The sequence below is a fragment of the Ammospiza nelsoni genome, chromosome 4, assembly GCF_027579445.1.
Source record: "Ammospiza nelsoni isolate bAmmNel1 chromosome 4, bAmmNel1.pri, whole genome shotgun sequence".
Taxonomy (NCBI): Eukaryota; Metazoa; Chordata; class Aves; order Passeriformes; family Passerellidae; genus Ammospiza; species Ammospiza nelsoni.
In genome coordinates this window covers 49,365,513-49,390,494 of record NC_080636.1, presented here as the reverse complement: position 1 = coordinate 49,390,494, position 24,982 = coordinate 49,365,513, and the positions used below count along the sequence as shown (strand labels likewise).

General features: G+C 39.0%; 1 long non-coding RNA gene across 1 annotated transcript; it reads right to left on the bottom strand.

Annotated features, from left to right (window-relative positions):
- Position 1: 1 nt before the first annotated feature.
- LOC132072310 (uncharacterized) lies at positions 2–22,500 on the bottom strand. The gene is made up of 5 exons (XR_009418305.1): positions 22,418–22,500; positions 3,649–3,777; positions 1,902–1,974; positions 173–282; positions 2–47 (listed from the first exon to the last, which is right to left on the bottom strand). It is a non-coding gene; the product is annotated as an uncharacterized LOC132072310 (long non-coding RNA).
- Between the last annotated feature and the right edge of the window lie 2,482 nt (positions 22,501–24,982).

The following is a 24,982-nucleotide window of genomic DNA, read 5'->3' as shown; positions in this document are numbered from 1 at the left end:
CCCTATGATGTCCATGTGTGTCCACAAATTCTAGTTTAAAGCCATTCCTACAATGTCATCAAAATCAAAACAGAAAAGGGAATATTAATTTTTTCACTCCTTAACAAAAGTCTCTGTTTTCTGTAGCATCTTATGAGATTTGGTGTTCAGCTCAAAGAGTTTTACCTCTCACCTGCTTGTAAACTCTCCAGCAGAGTAAGGAAGTCATTTTCTCTTGAGAAACTTGATGGACTTTAAACTGTTCAGTGCATCCCAAGACACTTGTTTAGTTTCTTCTGGCAGCTTCATTGACAAAAAGATGACAAATTTCAAGAAAGCAAAAAGTACTTGGAATTTGCTCTTCCTTTTGGTGACAATTATGGTTTCATCATCATCTTGCTATTTTAGCTTTAAGTCTTCAAAGTTCATGTCTTTATTGTCATAGAAACACTCAATCTTTTAAAAGCTCTGCCTTTAAGGTTTAAAATTCTCTCAATGCAGGTCCACAGTGGACATTACTTCCCTGAGTCTTGTGTGTGTTAATGAGAAAAGAGCAGCATGTTTAATATTTTGAAAATAATAATAATAATAATAGTAGTAGTAGTAGTAAAGGAATCTTTACTAGATGCTCTGTAGTAACTTCAATAGTTCAAAAATATCCAGATAGGTTACCTTGTGCTGCAGAAACACCTGATAGCCAAATTAGCTCCAGGTTAGTCTCCAATACAATTCTTATTATTTCCATTGAATGGCATAATGGATAATGCTGTTTCCTGCAGTTTCTAGGTTCTTAAATCCAGAAACATTGCATACGGGTAGATACATAACATATGGGCTTGAGCAATAGAATACTGTTTCAAAATTATTTGTGTTACTATATATGTAACTTAGTGGTCTGAGACAAATACTACTTGAATTTCTTATGAAGAAATTGATATGATCTCATCTGTACTAAAAACATAATACAAAATCTATCTCTAGGTAGGGTTGCTCTTATATGTGGGACCTGAAACATCTGCAATGTTAGATTTTAAATACAGGGAGAATTTTCCTGGGCAGACCAAATGATTCAAGGACTGGTAAGAGAAACAGGAAGTTTCAGTAATGGCTGATAGAAACTGCTTCATCACCAAAACAAAATTCAAGACTCTCCTGAATATTCAAATTTTTCTGGCTTTACTTGTATGGTTTACACATAAGGTAAGTACAAAACAAAAATGTAACAAGAAGAGAACACCTCAAGTCTCATGTACTGTTACACCAGTAAAGACTTTAAGAAAAAAACTCTGCTTATTTCTTTATATGAGTCATATATTGCTACTTATTATATCTGTTATTCAATATCAAAGGCTACCTGGTATAGAAGCATTTCATCTGTTACACTTGAGCTGTAACATCCTATTTCCTTGTACTGTATATCATTCAGACTGAGCTTCCTTTCAGAGCAAACTGGAATTCAAGGTACAAATACGGGGCTTTATACATGTTTGCTGCACTTTCTGGAGTACAGAAACACTGAAGAGAAGCCCAGCAGCGTACTTTCAAGCATAAGCTGATTTATGCAAGTAGCTCACATATGAGAATTGCTGAATGGCGCATCCAAATCTTTTCAAAACAGATGCAAGATTGCCAGCCAAAAGTGCGAATGATTTTGGGTTGGGGTACAGGCAGGTGACCAAAATTATTCCTTGTCTGGCAGTTACCTTCTGCCTGCCTTATATATTGATTTCTGCCTGAGCTGCTTCTGGACAAAAGCAGCTGCAATTGTGTTTATTTGCACCCTAGGTTGTGGAGGCTGTAGAGGTTCTGTAGAGACCACTCAGCCTAAGTTTGCATTTTAGCTAAAGCAGCCATTAATGCAGATGGAGAATGAACTTAGAATGGCATCTGGCACACTGGAAAGCAGACTCTGTGATAAATACCTCTAGCGCTTTAGACACTTTAGATTCCTCTGGGACAACCGCAACGTCTCTGAGCGATCACTGCATGGTCAAGCTGTGAATCACAGGTTAATTGGAAAGTTTGCTAATGCAATAACTGCACCAAGGCTATGGAAGAACAGCACTGCTTCTTTGCACCATTTTACTTCTGATGCACCAACCCTTTCTTTCTCTAAGAAAACCCACTGGTATCTAAAAGCTCAAAAAAGTATCATTCTTGTTGGTCTATTCTGATACCTACAGAACAATTCTAAGGAATTGTCTTCAAAACAGGTTATAGATTTTAGGAGTTCTTTATTTTTTTATTCTAATTAATTAAACAGACCAAAAGCCCATCAAATGAAGCAATAATTAAACACGAGTTTCTGCTCTGCAAAGAAGGAAAAGACAACAGAACTGAGATTATTGGTAATTCAAATCACAGGAAAAAACTAAGATATTGTCCTTAGGGGATTTTCTTTATCTATTAGGCTGCCAAATGATTTAACAAGTTCTGACATGTGTGTTATTACAGATATCTGCACAGCTGGCATGCTTGCAAACAAGCAGGTGCTATTTTTCCACTGGGTTCATTTCACAAGAAAAGTCAAAGAGAATACTTTCAGAGTTGAGCCTTTGAGGTGCAAAACACAAACAAACAATGATGACCTCCTTGTAGGAGAGGCTCTACACTTTTCTATGGTGAGCACCTTTCCTCTCACTGGAGTTCAGCTGCTGTAAGAGAGCACAGGTTCCTCCAGCCAGCTCAGCACAGCAGTGCTCAATGCTGCTTTCAGCACGTCAGGAGCCACCGGCCTTGTTCTGCCCCTTCTGACAATAATTACCAGCAACTAAGTGTAAATGCAATGAAATTTGAGCAGTATGCAAGAAAAAGAGAGTAGAACTGTGTTTGATTCAGAAATAATTCTTTGTTTATACCCACTTCTACTGCAAAAGTGATTACCTGAGCATGAAACAGCTAATTTTCTGGGCTCTGACTATTACAGAGACTGGAAATTGTACAGCATATTGAAAAACATTAAATTGTAAGACTGTACAATAGTAATCCTGTTTCCATTTTAATGTAAAAAAAGCGGTTGAAGGCAAGAAGCAGACATCATAGCTACCAGACTCACTGTGGACTCTCAGGCTATTATTTGAAGCTGTGAATTCTTAAATGTCTTCTGTGACAGACTAAAAACCTAAGTGTCTGAAGGCATCAAACTCCTTCCTTTGTAGGAAAGATAGATTTATCTGAGGAAGATTTTCATGTCAAATGTGACTGATGGCATGTCCAATAGGCATAGCACACTGGCAAAAAGCAGTGAAAATCAAAGCTCCTTCCCCTGGCAGTGGTGTGCTACAGGCTCCTCTCTGCTCTCACTCTTACACAGTAAACCAGGATTCTGCTTAGCAAGAAATTTTGGAATTCTATAACAAACTTGTTGTAAAATGTAATGGAACGTCAGCTCAGTCATTCCCTCTGACTTCTGAAGTTGTACATATGGAAATAAAGAACTGGGTTTTAACTATAATCTATCACAGGTGTCAAAATATCTGCACAATTTAGTCTGGGATACCTGCTGTAAATCATAGCAGGAACTTTATGTATCTCTTTCTTATTTAAGTGTCTAAAAATACAGTGGCCTGCAGCATCCCCTTTGGGCCCCTGCAAAGAACAGACACTGAAAAATGGAGCAACTTCTCTGGAGAAGGGGCTTGCAGTTCTCATAAAGGTCCTGTAGCTTACCTGTGGCACAACATCCGAACCTGAGGCTGGGAACACAGGATGCAGCTGTGCTGCCCACCAGGAAAGCCTCACTGGCACCAAATATGATTAGAACTTGTTCTGGTTTATACCTGAAACCAGTCCTGCACCCTGTGGGCAGAAAGAAATATGGCCAGTCAGAAAAAATAGTAATGCCTCGTCTTCTCGATTCATCATTGCTGGGTAATTTGTTTTGGCAATTATATAAGAAAATAAATATTATAGTAATTATTATAGTTATATCTTTGAAATATTTTATCATTATATTGGGGGTTTTTTTCATTGTAGAAAGAGTGTTTCTGTTAGTGTCCTCGATCGTTCATTTTTGTGTTCAGGGCTTTTTAAAAAGTGGTAAAGCCATTCAAATAGGGGTTCTATTTATAGTTTCACCTGTCTCCTATCTAAGGTAATAAATTAATTAGGATTTTGAGTGGGAAAATAGATATTTCATATATATCTATGTGTGTGTGTACATATATATTCAAATATAAGTCATTTAAAAAACCATATAAATCTATTCTTATTTTTCACTACTCTACTGGTAAAAATAAGGCTGAAAAATTATTACAGGAACCATACGACAGCAATACAATACAGTAAAATGATAAAAACAATAACATTTTATAGAAAATACGAGCATAAAATGACTTTGTGTGAGGCTTCTTTACCACCAAGCATTTTATCATTTAAGAAAAGACAACATTCAGCTGTGTTTAAGCACCTACTGTGTTCAATTTCTTGCAACCCATACAGGAATGGGAATAGGTTTTACTATATTCAATTCAAAAAGCTTGACTCATTACTGGTCATGCCAGCACAATCTTTTAGTGCCAGTGGTAATTTGTTGGTTCTGATAAGTTTGCAAGTGTTCTCTCTTTCCTTTTACATTCTGCAGTTTCAGGCTTTTTGTATGCTCCTTCCTTTAGCTGAAAAAATTCTCAATTTCTTAATACTCTAGAACTACTTTATTGATCAAACCTTTGGGATGTGCTCAAACCTAATGCACAAACCCCACAATTTCAGAAGGCAAACACTAATTTAATGCTACACTGCTTTGGGGAGACTTTCAATTAATTTGACCAAAAAAATATTTCAGGTGTTTCTCCTTAAAACGCAACTTGGAGTTCATGCTCTCCACAAAAGACTGTGTGTGACCTAGGCTCCTTTTTCCACCTTCTATAATCCTTGATATATAGCATTATTTGATTTACATTACAGGGAAGTCCTATGAGTGTCTTTGGGCAGTAAATTCAAATTAGATCAGCCACATGGTTCCAGCTTATTTCCCCTGTTTTATTACAGGGTACTAAACAATGCAAACGTTATTACCCAGCACCCAGTGCCTTATCCTGTAACTCCATCCTAAAAATATGTTTGTTAACCAAAGTGGAATTCTTCTGTAGGCACATGCATAAGCTCTGTGAAATGCATAATTGCTTCTTCAGAGGACACTGCACCTTTCTGAGTCATTTTTGTGCAATATAGTTGAAGGGAATTTTTTCTGTCCAAGCTCTACTCTTGTGATAGCATGTGTTATTTAAAAAACTTATTCATCTTGGCAGACTAATAAAGTGCAGAGCTAAAAATCTCTTGAATTTTTAAATTTTACTATTTTAACAGGCTACAATTCTGTTTATTACTAAGCTAATTGTACATTATTCTCTCCAGTTAGAGAATAGTTTAGTAATAAACACCCATTGTACATGCCATTTTTAAATCTGCAGTCTGTGACAAAATAGAAGGAAGGAGTTGTCACTCTTGACTTGAATTCAGTACTCTTCTACTTCTGTAAAACTGTTACTGGAATGGGGAGAGAAGTGAGCACAGGAGGAATACAGCAAAAGGAATCAGGGGTGCACAACCTTTCATTTCTCATCAAAAAGCAACTGTTGTGCACATAAAAGCAGGCTGCTTTAAGGATATGAATATCAGTCCCAAGAAAGTTGTAGAAATACCAGGCTGGAGCATACCTTCTCTGAAGTCCAACATTTACAGAATGTGTTTTCTCCCTTCGCTAATTTTCTCAGCTCTTGGCTGTCGTCCCAGACTGCAGTTTCTCAGGCTGGTGTGCTGTGATCGAAATGCTAGGCTGGGTTATAAGCTAACTTGAAATGCAAAGTAAAAGCCTGTGCTCTAAAGTCAGCCTTTCCTACCTATTAGAGGTACTGTTTTTCCTAAGCAACCTGTGCATTTGCTCACAGCAGTCACCCTGTCTCCCTGTGCCATTACTCTGCTGGTGTTCTGGGAGATCTACGTGCAGTACTGAGATCCTCACTCCTCACCCAACTCCCCGTTGGCATCTCTGAAAATTTTACTTCTCTAAGGACTGTTGGTTCAAAACCTTCACAGGCAGATTTTTCTCCCTCCCAAATCATCACATCTGATAACCTGAACACAATTCCTTTCAGACCATCTCAACAGGGTTTAAGCAAGTGCCTGCTTGTCTTTTTTGTATTTTTTTTTTCACAGAAATAGTCATAATAAAACACCACCACAGTAAATCTGGACTTACTCCAGTGCCTTTGAAGGAGCTAATCTGCATTTACCCCTGTATTTCTGAGCTGAAATCCAGCTCAGTGGGACTACTTGTGTACAAAATCTGGTCCTTGCAAAATCTCATGAAATTGTTTAACAGTTACCACATAAAATCTAAGCCATTGATGATATTTTTTAGCATCATGCTGTAGAGCAGGAAAAGGATTTCATGACCGTAGCTAGGTCAGGTCTCAAAAATATACTTTAAGCTTGGTTTTCCCACACTAATCAAGCTGTATTAGCATTCAGAACTCCTGATCTTTCCCCTCTACCCCTTCCCCCAGGCCTGGTGTATTGATGGAGCAAAAGGAGATAAAGAACTGGACTGTCTGGTATGAACAAACAAAACAACAGATGTCTCTGCAAAGGTTTGAAAGAGACTTTGCTTCACCTTCCTCAGCAGAAAGAGCACATCTCCAAAAACAGATCAAAGCATTTGGCAGAAGGTTCAAAAGGAAAATATTGTTATTTTCTCCATTTAATTTCTACCTTTTAATCCTTTCTTTCTTTATTCTGCCATCCCTCTTTTCTCCCTATCAGTGGAAAAACACCCTTCTGTAGAGTTGACAAAACCTGACAAGTCAGAGGTCAAAACTCATTCAGCTCTTTTCTTATCAAGTCTTTTGTCTGGAACCAAAAATTTTATTTTCCTATTATTTAAGAGTCTAACTGTTGTCTCTTCCACCAGTTTCTGGGACATTTGTATTTTGGATGCTTGTCAAAACCTGCTTCTCTCTCTTGCACCTGAGAGCATGGCAGCTCTCAAGCCTTGCAGATGGGGGCATGTATTGAATTTAATCCACAAAACTTTGGGTAGGTAGGAGAGCTCCTAAATCACCATTTTGGTGAATTCACAGCAGCACCAAGTAAAAGGCACAGGGAACTAATGACAGCACAAGCTGGGAATGGCAATTAGAGATCTTGGAAAAGAAATAGGAGATAGCAGGAATAGAGGTAAAAATGGATATAGTACCAGAACCCCTGAACAAGCCTGACAGTTACATCTCTGCCTGTAAACAACAAACCAATTAGTCAGAGCAGCCATTAAAAGAACAGCTAAAAGCCCAGAACTTACTGACAAAGGCAGAGGATGATAAACTATTTTAGTCTTAGAAAGCAGACTCCTCTTTATTTCCATGTCAGTCAGACTTAGTCCTTTGCTTAGAGAATACTGAAAACAAAACACAAGGTTTCAACTCCTTGATCAGGAACTACTGGGGTTAGAATAGGTAAGAGGAAATTAAATTACCACAAAGCAGCAAGGGAAAGCTTTTTTTTATGTTTTTTTTTTCTGTTTTTTGTTTGGTTTGGGGATTTTTTTATTATTATTTTTAGTCTACGTAACACTACAATATAAATTTAAAAAAAAATTTTATCTGGATTAACAGGCTGAGCATGGGATGTTTAAGGACAGCTCTAGGTGGGGAGCAGACTACCTTATATCCCTTTTCTGGTAGGTGGTAAGCCTGGCCATCAAGTCAAGTCTTGCAGGAATGCTGGAGGGACTTCAGGGAGATTTTGTATTTATTCTTCACATTCCCTAAAATCCTGCAATTTACGGAATAGGAGGCTGCTACTTGACGCACATCTCCCCTTACAATCTTCTCTTCACAAAGTTATTTCAGTAAATAATAAAAGAAGAGAAGATCCCTTTTCTTAGTGGCTGCTTGGACCCAGGTTAACTGTATAAAGCAGACAAGCTCACCACAAAAAGTAAAATCTCCCCAGAAACAGGCTGGCCCTACCTAAATTCTGAGTGATTTTTTTCCTACAGTGACTTTGTTGAGTAATTAGCTGTTCAAATGAAAGTCTTGCTACTTAACAGGGGAGAAAGAAGCATTTATGTACCACTAGCAAATAATGAAAATTTGACAACAAAATTGGACTATACAAAGATGCTAAATATACAGATAATCTTGACAGCCCATTATTTATTCTCCTTCCTAGAATTAACTGCTAAGAACATGATGATGTTCAAGGTACGTGACCAGTTGCAGGAGGAGAAATATTTTTGACTGCAAGCTATAACAAATCCAGGGATTTTTATGCTTCACAGAGGAAGTAAACGCTATTGACTGATGTGCCACCTGAGAAGAGGGGAGTGAGACAGTGCACTGGAGGAATGGACCTGCACTCCCCTTCATTCTGAGCCTGAGGATGATGGGTGCAAGGTTAGAAATAAGCAGAAGCTCCCCATTTCTTGCTTCTGTACAAGGAAGGCAGTCCTGTGGCTCACTTAAGGAGCTATTATTAACAAAAAACATCTCTGTGAAAGATCAGAGTATTTGGTCATGACAATCTACACTTCAGCAGAGTATGGAAGTTACAATAGTAGAGAAGGTTTTAAATAAAATTTAAAAAACCTTGTTATAAATGATACTTAGAAGGTTTGGTGTTCAAAAAGCAGCCCTCACTGATTCCATTCCAAGGAGCCAGAATCAGCTGCCTTCCCTGCAGGCAGTTTAGGTTGAAAGGGCAAGGCTTCCATAAACATTGGGACTCAACTGACCCTTAACATCTCAGAGATGGTGACATCTGAACACAAAGGCACTTTGAAAGAATTGTCTAGGGGATGGGAATGCTTTCACTGCCTCTGTGGAGTATCTCCTCTGAATAAAGGAATTCAGTCTCCAAGCCTGCTGCCAAGCATCTTTCATTAACTTTGGTGAGTGACTGAATACAATGTTTATCAATCTGAAACGGAAAAAAGCATGAAAATGAACACTGTGCCTGCTGACACATCTAGGTACTCTGGCCCCAGTTTTCTTCGGGCCCAATTTTTTTTTTTACTCTGGCCCCCCAGCGCCTGCATGTAACTTCTGCCCATTTCATTCTTTCTTCTCAGGCCAGCCACGTCACACATCCCTGAGTCATCTTTTAGAGCAGTTTTCAGACTGTCCTAGCACCAAGCTGCAACTAAAACCATCAACAGAAACAAGGACAGGCATGGCCTGAGGTCTCAGCTGTGCCGTGCTACCCTCAGTTGCACTGCTGGAGTCCCAGAAGCGGCAATGAAGCCGTGTTACCTGTCCTGAACCATGGAGAAGTCACGTCCTACAGAGCCAATAAGCTATTGGAACAGCTTGTGCCCATGATGGAGGATCTAGCAGGCAAATATAATCATTTTATAGCTTCATTTCACTAAGTGACCCTAAGCTGATTGCTTTCTCTCCCCTCTCATCTAATTCAGGAGTTAGGGACTGCCACCATGACAGTATGGGCATCTGGAAAGGACAAGCTGTGAAGTAAGAGACATGTACTTCATCCAATACCCAATTTTGAACCCAATAGTTTCAAAATCAGAGCTTCCTCTGCCTTTATACCTGGTGGATCTGTTAGGGCACAAACTCTAAAACCTCGACCATCAAAGAAGAAAATCAATGTCATTCTGCATCACAGAAAGGATGGAGAAGGAGGCACGTTTTACACACTGCCAACAATATTTAAAAGGCTCTTGTTAAATTCACAAATCCTGATTACTGCAACCTCTATAATAACTTACATTCCATTTCTTCCAATTTCAGCAGGAATGAGACTTGCCAAAGGAAGCAGAGGCTTCAGGAAGTGATTCATAAATTGGTATTATTGTTTGTACCTGTTGAGGCTTGCTCTTTATAGCTGTATGTTTGTTTTTGAAATTCAGCATATAAACATCCACTAAGTGCCATCCCATTTTATCAAGTTTACTACGGCTGGAAAACACAAGGGAAGGGAAAGCAGTGGGTTCATTGTGCTGCATCTCTAAACAGTATGAAGAGAAATCGTTTTACACCTGAAGCTTTCTGCAGTTCAGAAGACATGACCCAGACTGAATGTCCTTACATTCAAAAAGCAAACTTGTAGATGTCTAAAAAATATTTTTAGAATATTTCCTTTTTCCCTTTGCTGTTTTAAATCCTTTTTAAACCTCCTGGTTCTCTGGTTGAGTTAGATGTCAGCCAGCTTCACTAGAATTCTTGACATGTTTCTCTAAAGTGACCTTTATCTTACACTGAACAAAAAGCTTCAGGGAATAAATATAAGGTCTTCCTTACCATTTTCATGTTTATCTTGCTGCAGGCTGCATCTGATCACAGAACTGACACCACCCCCACTTCACAGGAATTTTTCTTATTTAGAGAAAAGGCAAGTACAACAGCACAGCAGAATCAAATCATAACAGATACTGAATGCACAGCATCTCTCTCAATCAGTAATGAATCACTTCCTCCGTGCTATGAGAAAGGTGCATCAAGCTGCTGAAGGTGCCCGATTTCAAAAGAAACCAACTAATGGAAATGTAGAAATTGTTTTATTTGCTGAAAATGGCACAGAAAGGGAAAAACCCAAAAAAACCAACAAACCCAAACTTAAAAACAACCACCACCAACCAGCAACAACCCACCACCCTCCAAAAAAAAAAAAAAAAAACCACCAAACCAAATCTACCAAAACCAAACAAAACAAATCCCAGGAATTTGTATGGCTAATTGTTGCACAGAGTGTAGGCCATTTTGGAGGCTAGAAATTAAAGCTAGAATAACTGAGGGTAAGTGATCAACTACCACAACTTCCAGAAGATCACCTCATAGGCCACCTGCAGACCAGGAATCCTAGAAACCCTGCAGAGCCATGCACAAGGGCTTTACTCTTATCCTGGAGCTCTTTCAGCATGCAGGTGCTGATGGGACAGCACTGGCAGGGCACAAAGCTTGGGCTCATTCCCACAAATTGCTTTTGCAGTGGGATCCTCTGGCCCTGCAGGTCAGACAGGAACCAAAGGGAAAAAAAGCATCTGTCCCAAAGTCTTCAACCATCTACTGTCCTTTATTTTGGAGTGATGTGATGAAGTGGAAGTGCTGGATCTTACAGTGTGTCAAACACAGAGTGGCTACAGTGGGACATTAATTGTGCCACACGTGGGGCTTGCAGAGTTCTGCAAAAGGGCTGTTCTTGCACTGGCTAAAGTGATGGCTCCTTCACCACAGAGAGCAGCAGGATGGAGACCAGCCTCTGTGTTTGTAATCTCTGGATTCCCCCTGCTAAAATAGGCCACATACATACAGTGCCATCATTTTTTATTAATCACAGGTAACATATAATTCTGGTCACTGCTATAGGCTGTTTTGTGGCTATATATAATCTTGCAACTTTCACACAATTTTTGCAAAGCAAAATGAGAATGAGGAACTAATCTCATTCAAAATGTCTTAGGGCTTCAAGGAAGAGAGTTTTATCCATGTGTCTAGAGGCTAATTGTTCAAGTCCCAGCTGTTCTGCCAACTGTGGTTAATATTTTTCTGCCCTTCACAACCCAACATATTACATCAAATTGCACAGTGTCTATTATTCCCCAGTTCTGAAGAAAATAAAGGACTTCTAAAAGTGATTTGGACAGCACTGAAATCAGGACTCACAAGCCAGTATGGGCTCCTGCACAGACTGAGAGGCCAATTCAGATGCTTCTAGAATAATTTTACACCTATGTATTAAATACATCACTTCAAGATTTGTGTTACTGTATGCTTTACTGCTGTACATTTTGTACTGTGACTGAAACCATCCAGCTCTTTGAGGAGGAGCTGTGGCAGCCTCCTGGCTCCACTGGGACTGTGCTCCTCACATGGGCTGAAGCATAGCATATCCTTCAGTGGTGCATGATCTCAACCAGTACACAAACTGGGGTGCTCACTGCTCTTATTGGCAAAGGTGACAAGGGACTAGAATGAAGAAATAACATTAAGCACCCTTTGAACTGGGCAGCTTCACTTGTATTCCCAGAAACAAGGTGATTGGGACTGTACAAAATCCAAAAAAGATAAGGACTCATTATAATAAACCTCTTCCCGGAACACAAAGTGTGGAAAATTAATGATACAGCCTGTCACCTTTTCATACCAAATGAAACTCTGCCTGGATCAAGCAGGAATTAAACTTTGCTTTTAATTTTAAAATCAGCTAATTGGTGTTTGGAGTCAGCACACGAGATTTGTTGAAGCAGTTTGAAGCAGTTTCTGCTTCATGTGTTTGCCTGCACAAGCTTTGAGGCAGTTTTTTGGGTCAGACACAAACTCTTACTGTGTGCTTGTGCAATGCCAAGCACAAAAGAGTGCAGAGGCCCCCAGAAAGCTCCTGGTAGTAAATTCACCATTGGGACTGCAGCCAACTCAGAATACTGGCAAATCTATTCAAATTTTGCCTCCCAGAGTCAGGCTTGTGGGAGTGCACAGAGCAGCAGACAGACAAAAAACCAGGGATTATTATAATTTAATGTTGTGGGCTTTGGTTTAAGTTTGTGATAATCAACACTTTCCTGCTATTGGTGTTGTAAAACAGTGGGCTATCACGATCAAGTACATCATTTGTCCCAAAGCACAGCAAAATCAAATGTAATGACAACTGATCAAAATTGTAAGAAAGGAACTAAATGTAAAGAGGCATCCCAGAGAATTTCAGTAGCTGGTATGCCTACCCATTCCCATATTTCTTCTTTCTGAAATAGTGGTAACTGAAAAATGCAGTGATTTCATTCCAAGCTGGAAGAAAAAGGTATATTGTGATTGTTTCAATTAATCAAAATTTTTGTAACATGAGTCCACGGTCAAAACATGTCAATAAATTATAAATGTTTCCATTCTGTTAATTTACGCAAAGACTTTTTAAATAGGAGCAAAACCCAAGGCACTGCATTCTGCAGCTGTTCAACAAGACATTTAAGTGTTTTCCAAAATAATTTTCTTCACTTTAAAAGAAAGTTTCTTCAAAGTAGAAGATAAAATGGAGATGGGAAAAGAACTACCAGACCGAATTTTTTCTCTTTACAAAAACTGCCTAAACAAATCATTTTTTTATTAGCTTTGAGTATGCATGCTTCTTTAAAATTATCTGGAGAAAAAAGATGGACGTCAGAAGGACTGAATGATATTAGAATAAGATTCCAGTTAAATAAGTACAACAGGCAGTTCTTTCTGATTTAGTTAGTACCCTTCTTCCCTTTGGGGGACTGTTTACCCCCAACCAAAACAACTGTCTCAGCTCATGAGAAATTCAAGACAAGCTGCTAGAACAAACTGCCAATTGCAATTCAGCTGGGATTTATTCCTACTCCAAAAAGCAGCAGTCATAAAAGTTTTACACTGGAAAACACATCCTGTTACTGCACGTTACGGTTTCATACTATTCCAGCCATTTCCTCCATTACCAGCCCTCAGTCCACCAATTCTGTCTCAACAGCCTTTCAGAATATCCCCATTGCACTCAAAGTGTTTCCAGAGCAAAAATTATTTTGTTCTGGGCATAGAATCTGTGAAGTGTTCCTCCCTGCAGAATTCCATCTTTGGCCATGACATATGCCTGTTCCCAAGCTTCCTTTAACATGGTAAAGGGAGACAGTTATGATAAAAGGGACAGCTGATACCACCTGAAGCCACCCTGCCATGTCCTCAGAAAGGCACTGTACCCCAGAGACACACCTGAGTCATGGCCCCAGACATTCTTTATATTCACAAGGATTACATTTATCCTGTAACACTTCTAAGTGAATATTGAAAAGAGAAGTGCTCAGTAGGGGTTTAGTTGTCTGAACTGGAGGCAGGAAAACCTGACTGTAGGCAACTGCAGGTAAACTGGACTGAATGGGTCATGAGGGGACTAAGAATTATTGGCAGAGTCCAAAAAGAAATTCGATAGACCAATACTCGAAGGTTTACAAACTGACTCATAAAACTTTAATTTTTAGAGTCACTGCTCACTACACTCAAAAACATGAGAAGGACAAGAAGAAAGAGTGAGGTTTTGTTGCAGTCTCTCACCCCTTAATCTGTGGAGCGAAACAAACATTTCTCTTCACTCTTTTGAGGTCAGGAAAGGGAGAAAGGGGTATTTGTGCTTTCTCGCTCCAGCACCAGCTTTTCTAACAGCTAATGCATAATACAAAGTTTATCCTGAACAGTAATTTGAATATTGCTCTCTGAAAGCATGAAGTACTGCAGTTAAACCTACAGCACAGATAACACTTCTGTGTGCACTGGAACCAGCTCCCAGAAGCTCTCCTAGGAGGTGCTCCTTCACAGTATTTAAAAACACCTACACACACCATTGAAGAGTATTTATAAGGGGGGGGGAAAGGCCTACAAAACCAAGCATTTTCTTATTAGATATGGGTGGGTTTTTTCCTTCTGGGATTTTCATTTCTGGCAGAAATAGAAATATGGTAAACATGTTTTCTTGGTTAATTGACGTGCAGCTACTGGCAGATAAACTCACTTTGTTTCACCCATCTGTTCTATCACCTATTACACTTAGACCAGCTATGTTCTATATGATTTAAGGACATTTCAAAATATTTCCTTATACTGATTTTTGTACTTCACATTTTACTGGCAAAACAGCAACATGGAACACTAGCTAATAAGTATTGTAGATTGGTTGGTTAAGAGGAGCTGGAGTCAGTTGGCTGCTGTGAGGACAAGGAGGACTCAGTGCTAGAGGAGCTGCCTACAAGAAGCATTAAGGAGGCACAAAACTCTAATATGGAACTCTTGCAATGTAATGATAATAGAACTCTTGTGCTACATATGACAACAATCCAGTGTTGTTCATTCTGTGTGCTGGGGGTGCTGTGCCTGTTAAATAAACAGGTTCTTTCCACTTCTCTCCGAGGAATCCTTCTCAAACCAGTTGGGGAGAGGGGCTGCGTGGGTTTGCTTTCTGGAGGGGCCCCCTTTTGGAGGTTTTCTCACAAATTTGCCCTAAACCAGGACAGGCACCAATATCCTTCCCTACTCAAATGAAGTTGGAGCTCAGTTTCTGTGCAAAGTCACAGAAATAAATGTTTTGCATTGACACTCTTGGCTTTTCCTTGTTTGCATGCACAGGCCAGCCCAGCCCTTCTGGAGGCACTGCCTGGTGGGGACTGCCCTGGAATATCCCTTACATCCCACAGAAAGGACAGAAGCACAGGGGTCTGGGTGAGTGTACACCTTTCTTTCAGAAGCTCTTCTGCTGGTAACAGAGCTGGGACACCACCCTGAGGCCAGTTCCACTGCCTGCACAGCAATGGCACCAACTGCTGGTTAACCATTAAACCATAAACACAGAGCCATACACACAAATATCTGCTGCAAATACTTCACTGGAGTTCCATTTTGGTAACTGTCATTTGGCTGTGTTCAGTTAAGTAGATTGGTTCTAAAATTACTTCTCATAGTCATTTCCCATTGCTTTCAATGTCATCATCCCTCACTCAGGCTCAAGGAAATAACAACCGTGTGGATGGCAATGCGGTCACTGTTTGTATGGCACAAAGACTTTTCCTGTAAGGAAGGAAGGAACTACCAATGAATAAGGCACAGAAGGCACAAGGGAAAGGCAAGAGGGAAGTGATTTAGCAGAACACTTCAAATGTTTTAATAAATCATAAATTTACACTGAAATGTCACTTTAGTGAGCTTCCCCTACAATGATCACTGAATGACAGTATATTCTTTGTCTGCCATGAATGTGAAAGGGTGGAATGTGCTGCTGTGTTTGCACAGCATTTCTAAAGAAAAATACTGATTGGAGCATAAATAATTTCAATTTTTACTACTTACAGGTCTTTTCACATAGTGTCTCTTAGATCAGCATATTTTAGGAAGAAAAATGAAAGGGTAAAAATGTACAATATAAGCAGAGATCTCATTCAGAGTCCTTAAAAACATGAAATCCAGAAAATACCGGGTTCCTATTACTTTGAAAATGGAAAAACTTTATGCTCTACTGATTTTTTAATGCAGATCTTGGAGAGAAGATGTAAGTTGATGCCATGCAGAGATGCAAAAAAATATTTTTTGAAGTGGAAGAATCAGATAAATCATGAATCACCAGTGTCACCGCTAAATCTGTGCATGTTATCAGTGCTATTTTTAGTTCACTGACCACCATCCTACCATCCTTGCCCAAGGATTGTAAGCACTGTTTCCAGACTCATAAGCAAACAAGATAAAACCAGAGAAACCAGCATAATCACCACAGTACTTCCTTACTTTCTCTTCTGTTCTGAACTGTCATTTTCCATTTAGAGCATTATTGCATCCCAAAATTTAGAATTTTAAGCCAGAAACAATTAGCAGATTCTGTTACAAAACAAATGATTGATGAATGGATGTAAAAATCAATAGGAATGGATATAAATCACCAGGGTGAAGTTGACTATTGAAGTTACTAAAAAATCCCATCTAGTTTTTCTTGCACAGAAAATATTCAACCATTCCAAAGGCAGATATTGTTACTAGCACTTTTGCTCTTGTTTGACAGATAACTGTTTCAAAGACAGACTTTAAATGGTCTATTCTTATGCATATTCCTGCTACATTTCAATATTGTATTCCTAGCTCTTAACAGTGTTAAACTCAACAAGGTTCAAGAAAACATGCTAAGAAAAAATGCTTTAAAATAAAACCTCCTTTTGTGCTGCCATGGCACTGCTGTAAGCATTGTGAATCTGAGTCATTTGGACACAGCAGCATTTTCTTAAATATTCTGCAACAGCCCAAGACAGAATAAGAACCTAAGGAAATTGTTTATAGTAGAGAGCAAAACTAGCCTTGTCTTTTCCCCTTCACCCTCCCAATCTCTACTTTCTCACTCCAACTCATCAGCTCTTTTATAACCACAGAATCAGAGAGACGTAGGTTACAAGGGACCTCTGGAGGTCACTTGGTCCATTGCACTAAGTATCACCAATTCTAAGCCGGATCCAGCTTCCAAACTACATGAAATTTCTGAGGGTTATGGCCAGTCCAACGCTGAATATCTCTAAGGATAGAGATGCCACAACCTTCCTGGGCAGCCTGATAGAATGATTGTCCAACTTAAATATTTTCTTAGAGTTTATCTGGAATTTTCCTTGCTGTAAGTGGTGCCTTCTTTAAGTCCACACCCTCTTTCAGTTCTTTTCAACAGTGAGGGAGGCAAAATCTGGGTACAACATGACCACTTCTGTTGCTTTAGACAACCATGGTGTTGCAACAGTCCTTGCTGACTGCATTCAGACTTTCTTCCAAAACGCATTTTTCAAATACACGCACTAATTTAGGGCTATAAGTCAGCTGGGGCTTTGCTGACATGGACTTCCTGATGGCATGTTGGAATCTTGGATCAGCCTACTGCAAGATACATCCCTGGTTGGCAGAGAAACAAGTTCTCATTGCAAATACTGAGATCTACATCATTTACCCTGATATTTTTAGCAAAGGCAAGATTAAGATATCTTAGTCAGTATGAAGTCCCTGGAAAGTTCCTGAAAGAAGTTAATGCCTCTCTCAGAGAAAAAGGAGAAAAAACACTGTTTGAGGGATGCCAAATTGTTTCCTGTATAAAGCTCATATAGCCTGTCACAGTAAACTAAGTCCCGGGATGGCAGAAAAAGGGGATTACTGTTTTTAAAAGAAAACATTGCTGCAGCAGTATTTCATACAAATGAGATTATAACTGTAAGTGGGTAGAGTGTAGGTCTTGTCAGATCTTACTGTGGCAAAGTACCGAGATAACTGAAAGAGTAAACTCGTAGAAATGTGATTGCTACTTCATTGATGTTTGCCACCTGGTTTACACAGCAATATGACTGACAGCTGAATGAGAGTTGTCCTTCACATTATTTTTTTCTACTGAACGTTTGGTTGGTTGTACCAGTAAGTGGGGGAAAAAAATGGATTACAGGTATTGACAGCTCGACATAACAGTTTAGATTAGCCATTGCACCTTGTGAAATAATTAGCCTGGAAGTGAAGAATCAAAGTTAGGAATGTGCTAAATGGAGCAATCACCCAGCAAAGTGAACAGAAAAGGGATTTTGTAGTTACAGTGAAAGAATCATTGAAACATCCATCTGTCCAATACATAAATGCAAAAAAGGAGGCAAATGAAATACTACTGTGTTCCATGTTCTGCTGTGTTGATCAGAATTAAAACAGGAGAGCTTACAGGATGTACTGCTGTATTAGTTCCAGTGCCTGCTTTATGGGGCACCATGGTTTTTGAGAGCTACTAAAACAATAAAAACAATATCCAGTCTCAACAGCATAAGCCAATTTCTGTGGAACATGAGATGTACACAAGAAGAAGACTGCAGTGTGGTCTAACAGAACTGAAAATTGTGGGAAGGACCAGTAAAGCTTGAAATAAACAGGGCAGGAGACTTTTTCCCCTTTTAATGCCTTTATTAAAGGTGATCAGCTCAAGGCTGGGAAGCTCGATGGGCAGGCAGGGCTATACTGATACAAAAGGAGCAATTAGCTAAAACCACCTGTGATTACAATAACAGGTAGAACTCCGCTTTGGCAGTAACTGGTTTAACTGGTTTTGCAACTCTTTTTTCACAAATTGGCAGTTTTTTTGTTTACAACAGAACTGATTGAGATAAAGTTTTAATACTAGCAAGACATTTACAAGCGTGGAGAGATAGCTTCAGGAAGCCCTCTCATTGTTTGACTAATGAGCTCAGACAGCTATTCCACTCAAACACCAGCAGTCACACAGAATAAATTACCAAATAACCCAAACAAACACAGAATGAATTCAGCTACTGCAAGTGATGGTTTGTTTACTTTGGTGAGAAGGCAGAAAACACACCTAATGAAAGAGTAATCTGCACATGCAGACCTCTGACTGCAGGCAATACATCCCAGGGCATCCTTATGAAATAGTCAGCAAGCTGATTAGCAGGGGACAAAGGTGGCATTTAGAAAAAAAACGGTTTAATGATTTCTGATCATACACTCATCAGTGTTATCTCAAGAACACTCAGCAAACAGCGCTAAGAAACCTGAAAAACTGGAGCTCAGTTTTACACAAATGCCAGAAGAAGGTGTTCAGAACTTCTTCGGAAGCAGCATGACAAAAAATTCTAAGTAGCCCGAACCAAAGGCAAAAATCCATCTCTCAAATACACTCCCTCCAAGTAACACCAGGGAAGAATTTGACCCCTAGTGGAATAGGACTATAATTAAATTACATTAATGGAAAGTATTTTAATAACCCTTAACGGTAGTTGTATTGTTTTCATCGTACTACTGTATTTTTGTTATTTATGACATTAAGTGTTATTATAGTAATATTCTCCCAGCTGTGTTAGATTTTGTTAGCACTTTGTCTTATTTGATGGCTTTATTCATGCACCTACTCAAGAGATCTTCTAATTGTATTACAGTATTAGTAATAACTAATATATTCCAGGATGGGTACTGGAATAAGACATTACAACAACATAACTGAAGGAAAAGGAACCTAATATTTTTTCGTATTTCAGAGGTGATCACTTCTAGCAAGTATGAAGAATACCATAGCTCAGGACCTCCTATGAAAAGAAAAAACTTGTTCAGACCTGTGCTAAACCCCACATTTCTGATTAAACTCAAGAGGAAGAAAAACTTCTAATGAATTTGATGATGCTAAGGCTCACCAGTATTCCCCAGACACTTTGGCATCCCTCAAAGAGAGAGAGATTCAGCTTTGCTGGGGAGCTACCTCAAAGTTTTCCTGTTAACCAAGGAAAAACTGTTTGCACTCCCCTCTAAGGTCCACTCTTAGAAATAAGGCTCATGCGTGGTTCCTGCTGTGAGGAACTGCTGTTTTGGCACTATTACAGCATCCTGAGGTGGTCGCTGGGGTGAGAGAAAGACAAGAATCTTGTTTCTTGATCAGAAGGCTGGATTTATTGATATATGATATATAATACATTATAACTATACTAATAAGAATAAAGAGAGAAGTTGCAGAGGCTTGCTAAGCTAAGAATAAGAATCTACAACAAAGTTGTGTCCAGGGACTCTGTCCCCATCTTGCTCCTGTGATTGGCCCTTAATTATAAACATGGGAACATGACCCAATCACAGGTGCATCCTATTGCATTCCACAGCAGCTGATAATCATTGTTTACATTCTTCTTCTGGGGCCTTTTGCTTCCCAGAAGATACACAACCCCAAAGAAAGGATTTCTGTGAAAAAATATCTGCAACATGGCACCATACGTTCAAGCTGGGAGATGTTAGCTCACAATGAAAACACCTGTATCCAAAGCTTCTGTGCTGAAACATGCATCAGAGGAGACCTCACCACTGCTTTTAGCAGCAACCCACACAAAAGAAGCCAAGTAGATGAACAAACCAAAGCACTGCTAAAAGAAGACAGCTGGCAAATGAAAGTTTACAGTCAGGCTGTTTTTCCTCAGGTGCAACAACACTGACAACCCATTTGTGGACACAGGGTGGAAGGGGAAGTTGTGTGCCTTGGCTTTGGCAATAGCAGTTCTTCCAAAAGCTTCCAAAGGTACAGCCAGAGCCTGTGCTGATAAACCCAGAGGCAGTGGGAACACTCCTTCTCTTACAGATACTTGGAGAACGTCCAGAGTGGAGACTCATTTACTCCCACAACACACTCCAAGAAGTGCTCAAGCCCAGACTGTCAAAGCCTCAAATCCCATTTTGCATCATTCTTTAGTGTTTTCATCTGTTCTTTGAAAAACAATCATCCCAGTTTTCCCTAAAAGATTTTCTCCTCCTTTCTCCTACACCTTTGTACAGGAAATGAACTGCCCTCTTTGTATAGTTTACTCTTCACTCTTGTCTTTCCTGTTCATGCACTCTGGCTGGCATTTAGATCCCTGCAGAGGCGTCTAGGTGACAACAATGCCACACAGATGAGCCTCCTGGAAATCCTTCCTATGGTTTCCCCAGCAGGGCCATTTGGAGCTTTCTCCAATTAATTCCTGGTCTCCCCTATGGCTTCTAGGTCACACGTTTTGCTTCTGATTCTGAAACACATACCCCCATTGGTAATATTTTACTTGGGAAATTCAGATAGCTCCCAGCTAGAACTGGATTTCACACATCAAAGCTTTTCAAGACACACCATTTAAAGGAAGACAAATTTTATTTTCTTTGTGTAATATTTCCCTGTAATTATTATTAGCAGCAAAGAACAGTTACATTAATGCAATCAAGCTGAATAAGCAGGTTGTTACAAGTTCCTCTGGGAGGAAAAAAAGGACATGAGACTAGCTTTCAGTGATGGATATTTGTTTCTTAAATGTCACTGCAGCACTTAAGCTGGCCAGTGGCAACAATACCACTGACCTGCTTAGAACTGGAATTGTTGCACCTCTCATTTTGCACCTTTGAAACACACAACCAGCTTACTAGTACTGTTTTGGACAATGTTATATTCCTACCAGGCAGAGCTGCAATGGAAAATCATGGATATCCTGACCTGTTCCACTACTCCTCCGCCACCCTGGAGGGGGATTGCTGCAACCAGCACGTGCTGGATAAGGATGAGAGAAGCACGATGAACTGAAAAAGCTCACAGCTGCATGGCTGCAGCAGAAGACAGCATGCCATTAATTAACCAGTGGATACACTACATTGCCCAATGTCTAAATTTACCCTTTTTCAGACAGGCAAGTACCTGCATCTAGTCAAAATCTTAGGGAATACATTAAACACTGGTAATAACACAGCAATAGTACTTATAACACATGGGGACATGGCATTGATATTTTAAGACATCCATGGCTTTTCCACTAAAAACTTTGGCTGCTACAATTTCTAATTCCCACACTACACCTGAGTTAAAATGTTATGAGTCTCAGAAACTCGTGAAATTAATTGGAGGAGTTCACAGCATCACAAATGTGTTTTACATGTCTAGACAAATCTGATTATCATCATGCCCTTCAGAAACACGTTATATACACCCAGCATATCAGATTTTACATAGCATTACCATTAAATACAGTCTAACTTCAGCTGACAAACCAGAGAATAATGATTAAATGGTAATTTACTTCACTTGTAAGAAATTAATTATGTACAATTCAAAGTAAGATATTTGACAACAGCATCAGACAGCTCTGAATTAAAAACCCTCCACTTTATGTTAAAAGTATTTTTAAAACCATATTTTAAAACCATTTGTAGTACCATAAGAAACATAAAATAAAAATCAAAGTTTTCATTGCATTTGTTTCATCATTGAGTAGTGTGAAAAAGGCAGACCTAAATAAAAAAAAAACAGATTGAAGCTCAGGTTATTACTTGCTGCTTCACTGTTTTGCATCTAAAACCAGCATGCACAAAGCCATGCCAGAAGCATCACAATCCCTAACTCTCAATTACATACAAAAACACAGGGAGGGCAACATTATATTCACATTTCTAAAGTCCCATACCATCACAATCATATTTCTAAGGTCTCATACCTTCTCAGTGATAGCTCTTGGGGGCAGTTCTTCACGGCACAGCCCTGTGCAAGCTGCTCCATCTTAGTCAGGGCTCCTTCCAGGCTCTCACTGACCAGCCAGCCCACTCCCCCTTTTATCCAGTGATCTTCACTAGCCACAGCTGCAGCCCAATGAAGGACATCACAGCTGCAGCCCATCAAGAACAACTGGGCCTTATCAGGGCAAGGCCTGTATACAGATATTCAAATACAATACTGATATTTTACTGGGACTCCTACTATAGGGCAGTGCAAACCAAAAGTTGGAAAAGGAATGCTTTACCCTTGCAAAGTCTCAGGTACAAGGCAATGAGCTCTGCAATCAGTAATTCTCCCAAGTTTTGCAATATTCTCAAATATCACCTCTGTTGGCCAATGCCATTCAGAGGATACTCATGCTATTGTGCATGCCCTAAGCTTTCTCCTGTCTCAGTTTTAATTAACACTACTCAGTGCTTTGCAAGGACAGAAGTAAAGCTGCTCTACTTTTGAATCCCTTCTTTCTGTAAATCTTTCCTGTTCCAGTTAAGCTAATCAACATTCTTACAATGCTTTTTCATATGAAACTGTCATTATTCTTTAAAAGTGCTGCTATCTACCAATTACAATTTTCTAATGCTTATAACACTTCTTTCTTTTTCATTAGCACTTCAAAATATTCTCACCTTCTACAATATCTCGTTAAACTGGAATCCTGATTATTTCTATTGTGCTAGCAAGTGTGTCACTGGCACTATAATGGTCTTTTTTCTATTTAAACTATCCAAATGAAGTAAAAATCAGTTTCATTTCATTCTTTCCAGATGATTCCGAAATGCTTTTATTTAATCATCTGCATTTGTATTATACAGTCCCTATTTATATTTCCAATTCTACACTATTCCTATATTCTAAAACCTTAAACTTTAACTTTTCCACCCTGTGATATTACACACTTCTATTCAAACTACACATCCATAATTCCAGTTTTATCATTCAGTTTTGGAAGCCTTCTCCATGGCCTCAGGTCAAATGCAGTGTTCTCTTGGGGGTCAGCAGAGAAAGTCTAACATTCTCAGTAACCAGGGTTCCAACAGCAAACCAGATTTTTTCTGTAAGTATCACATCAAGACAAATTTGACAAAAAGTGACAAAAAGAGAGTGAGGTGGTTTTGCAGGTATTTATAAGGTATGTGAGAAGGAGCTTCATGAGGAAAAATGTTAAGGTGTTTGCAGAGGTGGATTTTCACAGGCATCTCAGAAATTTCAGAACATGCGTCCTACTGGTTTTTAGTAAGGCTGGTGACTCACAAAGCACTTTGAAAGGTGCAAGGGTAATTTCTTTTTCCCCTGATCCACTTTTAAAATACAGACAAATTACTATCTAAACAAAAATAAATTGGTTTACTTAATAAGGTCAAGTATAATTCTCTGAGAGTCCCAGGTGCTGTAAAATCCTTATTTGGGCTTTGGTGAATGATTTAGACTGTTTACAGTGATATCTATTTCACAAGCAACTTGAGGGCTACAATTGATCTTTTGCAAGGGTTCTAGGAGAAAGTAGATAAGACAAACTTTAAGTGATCAAGCACTAAAAGAAAGAACATTCCATACATACATTAGGCATCTGATTTACATTAAGCTAAATGAACAAACCGAGAACAATTTATAGCCACTTAAACAAAAATTATTTTCCTCTCTGTTATCCACATTTTCCTACAGTAATTTATGGCACTATAAACTTTCTGTGATCTTCTCATTGCTTTAAATCTTTCTAGGAAAATGGAGATACTCAAACATATGTAACAACTACATGAGAGAAAAGTGTCCGTCTTCTTTTAATCTGGCTAAGTTATATCAAGCTGTCAGCATACACCAGGTAATTTTTTAAAAGATGGGGCTGGATCTGCCTCATTTTTGTAAAATGTTTTCGCCACAAGTAATGAGGTTTCATTTTTTAGTATTGTAGATTATATGTTGTAGAGAATTTTGTCTTAAATTAAAAAAAATCATTATTTGACTATATGTATTTATGTTTTGCATGAAATTTACTTTAAATAGGTCATCTCCCAGAAGAATGAGATCATTGATCATTGAAATCAGGACAGAAAAGTCCATAGTATACCCTGACACCTGATTCAGCATAAATAAGCTCTATAAGTTCAGAATATTTGTATAATCATATGTTATTTATAACATTGAACCTTTGCTTCTACACTGCACTGCTCAAAGCAATTTCTTTCCAACCAATTTCAATGCATACAGAGCATCAGAAAAAGACTATACTTCTCTCTGATTAAAAGAAATCTGATACTGAAACTGGAACTCTTTGAGACTGTGCCCAACTGTTCAGAGAACCAATTATTTTACACATTAACCTAAGCTCCCCTGAGCAGCTATTGTGAGAGAAGAACACATCAGATCCTGGATTCAGATGGAGACAAAATACCACCCCTATTGAACTATCACAAGCTCCATTTAAAATGAAATCAAAATAAAAATGTATTTAAAAAATTTCACATTTCAAAGTATACTTTTGACCCTGCACTGTTTTTCTGTACCCCAT